Genomic DNA, 2500 nt, shown 5'->3' with positions numbered 1-2500 from the left:
TATTTTTATTTCAAGTAAAACTATTTTGAGTCTTTCTGTCCTCTTTTTTGTGTGTGTGGGTGCAATTCATTACGTGCTTTTTGTCTGTTTTTTGTTGTTTATTTTGATCTTGAACTGAACTGAAATTGATTTTAATTGAAGAAAAATGAAAAAAAACTGAGCTCCCTAAAAGAATGTCTTCGGGGTAAAAGTAAGCTACTGAAAGAAATTACTATAACTTACTAATGACAAAACCTGCATCTCATATAATTCAGACCTGAGCTTCTTCTCTCGTTGAAGTACACACATACACACACGTTGACGAGCAAAATGAGGCAAACACAAAGCCATGGGTATCTGGACACCTCTCCTCCTGAAATTGACCTCTCTTTTGGCCACTCTGTAATCTTTTTAGGAGCAGCAAGTAGCGGGCTTTTTTTTTTTTTCACTATTGTTTCATTTTTTTGTACCCTTGAGCTGTCTCCTCTGCTGTAAAAAAGAAAATGGAAACAAAATATATAAAACAAAAGAAAAAAAAGACTATAATAGCTAAAATAAAAAAGACCATCATATCTAACCTGACCTTCTTGGGTGAACTACACACACTACACGATGAGGAGCAAAATGAAGCAAAAACGAAGCCGGAAAACAAGATATATAAAAAACACTAATGCATTGCTGCTACTCGAGGGATTGTTGCGTCAAGGTGGAACTTGATCCTTCTTCCTTCTGGTTGTGCTTCCCTCAGGAGCTCGCCGCTGCGTCCTGGGTCAACCCTCGAGGACGGCAAGTTGGTGGAAATTAGGAGTTTGCAAATGGAGGCGGATGGGGAAGGGGGAGCGGGATGGGGAGATGGGGATGAGAATGAGACTGAGCAGGAGGAGGATGAGAAGGAGATGAAGAAAAGAAGAAAAAAAAGAAAAAAGGAAAGTACAAGAACAAGAAAAGAAGACGAACAACAAAGAGAAGAATAGGAAGTGCAGAATCAACACTACTATATCCACTACCACCATCACCACCACCACTACCACCACCACCACCAACAACAACAACAACAACAACCCTTACAACCCCTCCTCCCCACCCCAACAAACAATATACGCCACCAAAAAAAGACAGAAAAAAAACTCCAGATGATAATAAACAAAACAAAACAAAAAGACCACCAGTTAACCCGTTTCCCATCCATCAAGAGTAGGCGTAAAGGAGATAACTAACTATTCCAGTCCTTTGAAGAGGAAGAAAGAAGAATGAAGGAAGAAGGAGGAAGGGGAGGAGGAAGGAAGGATAGGAGGAAGGAAGTAGGAAGGGGGAGGAAAGGAAGGAAGGAGGAAAGGGAGGAGGAAGTAAGGAGGAAGACGAGGAAGAAGGAAAGGAAAGAGGAAGGAAGGAGGAAGGGGAGGAGTTAAGAACGTAAAGGATGGTATAGTGTATAGGGGGGAGACGGAAGGAAGGCGGAAGGTCGGGGGAAGGACGCAGGCACACACACACACACACACACACACACACACACAGAGACACACACAGGCAGGCAAGCAGGTAAGCAAGCAGGCAGTGAGGATAACAACCTTCGCACTCCCTACCTGGTGGCTTTGTCTACCTGGCGACGACAATTAGCGAGCCGTAGTATAAATTTCAGCGGCTCGTAAACAAACCAGCTGCCAGTCCCCGTGTTTTATTTATCACGTGTTATTATGTGAGCGAGTGACAATTATTTTTCTCCTCATATTTATTTCTCGGAACCGGTTGCGCCAAAAAAAAAAAAAGGACGGTGATAATAAATGCTGTTAGTTTATCTACATATTTTGTTGGAGGAGCGTTTAGAAACCTCCTCAAGCGAGACCTATTTGGGCATGAAGAACCCGTCCGGAAAACAGATAAATAAACGGGTAAATAAATAAATGAGCGACTGTCTGGCTGTCTGGCGGCCGGGCTGGAAGGTTAGTTGACTCGCTGGCTGGACGGCTGCCTGCATGGTCTGTCTGTGTGTCTGTGAGTCTGTCTGTATAGCTGTCTCTAAGGCTATCTATATGTCTGAATGTCTATCTATCTTTGTGTCTGTCTGGCTGTCTATCTGTCTGAATCTCTGTCTATCTCTGTGTCTTTATGGCTGGTTGGCGGACTGGCTGACTGGCTGACTACCTCGTTACACCTACTCGAAGGCTGACTGTCTTATATTGGCTCGCTGGATGGATGGCTTTTTCTGGCTGGCTAACTGGCTGACTGGCCCGCTCTCTGGTTTGCTGTATGGCTGTATTCAATTGGCTGCATTCTCTGCGTCTCTCTAGTCCTCTCTGTGCCTAGCGGACGAAGTCTCTCCACTTTTGACATTGAAATCCTCCCGTCCCCCCATCCAGTCGCCCCGCCCCCCGCCGCGTGCCGCCCATCCACACCTTTGAGGGATGGCCGTATAATCGTTCCGCCCCCCGATACCTCAAACCCGCGGGCCATCACTCGGTGCATCCCTCTCTCTGTATATTTTATCTGTTTGCATTCACGTCAATCATTTAGGCGGAGGGAC

Source organism: Eriocheir sinensis, chromosome 10 (assembly GCF_024679095.1).
Source record: "Eriocheir sinensis breed Jianghai 21 chromosome 10, ASM2467909v1, whole genome shotgun sequence".
NCBI lineage: Eukaryota > Metazoa > Arthropoda > Malacostraca > Decapoda > Varunidae > Eriocheir > Eriocheir sinensis.
This window is presented reverse-complemented; position numbering follows the sequence as displayed.